Source organism: Pteropus vampyrus, unplaced genomic scaffold (assembly GCF_000151845.1).
Source record: "Pteropus vampyrus isolate Shadow unplaced genomic scaffold, Pvam_2.0 Scaffold46, whole genome shotgun sequence".
Lineage (NCBI taxonomy): Eukaryota > Metazoa > Chordata > Mammalia > Chiroptera > Pteropodidae > Pteropus > Pteropus vampyrus.
In genome coordinates, this window is record NW_011888827.1 from 836,999 (window position 1) to 837,792 (window position 794).

Here is a 794-nt window from a genome sequence, read left to right on the forward strand (position 1 = left end):
GATCTAGAGCTCGAGGTGTTCGCGCGGAGGTGGACAGTGGCCAGCGAAGGGCCACGGAAGCGTAAGGCCCAGCTCTGTGGCATTTCACTTGCAACAAGCAGAGGTTCTCGACATTTTGAGCGATAAAAATGGCTGCGAAGCCCTGAAGATGCGAGGTGCCTGATAAGTCGAGCCGTGACATGTGACTCCACGTGATTCCGGCTCAGAGGACGGGCTGCTGCTCCCGGGGGTGTCGCCCGGCAAGTCCGGGACCAGGCAGCCTGAGGACTGTGGGCTCTTCCCTGAGTGAAGTCAGCCGCTCCGTGGGCAACGAACGCCCCTGGCTGTCTCTGTCCTCACCGCCCCCCCTTCCTTGGTGTCACCACTCTTGGGGACTTTGCGGGGTAAGGCTGGGCCACTGCGACGTTGGCAGAAGCAGGAAGCAGCGCAGGGGGGATAGGTTTTCTTTGGGGTGCTAGTAGAAACTTAAAATGCACAGTTTTCGGTTTGGGGTGCATCTCGCGCAGACTTGCTGCAGCGTCGTCACAAGAGCGGGGCGACGTGTGCGCTCCTGGCCGCAAACAAAACCGCCGAGGGGAAAGGCACGCCCCCCGCCCCACAAAGGCCAGAAGGCATTTGGCGAGTGGAGTTGTTCGCTCCTCGCACCCTTCTGCTTTGGGATTTCAGAGGGGCCTTGGCAAAGCCCAAGAATTTGGAAGCAAGTTGCGATCCCAGAGCCTCAGGTGCAAATCCGCGACTCTGGCTCTTTTTAGAGCTGCAGTAGCTTAAAGCACGTGCTGTTCCCGATCGTGACC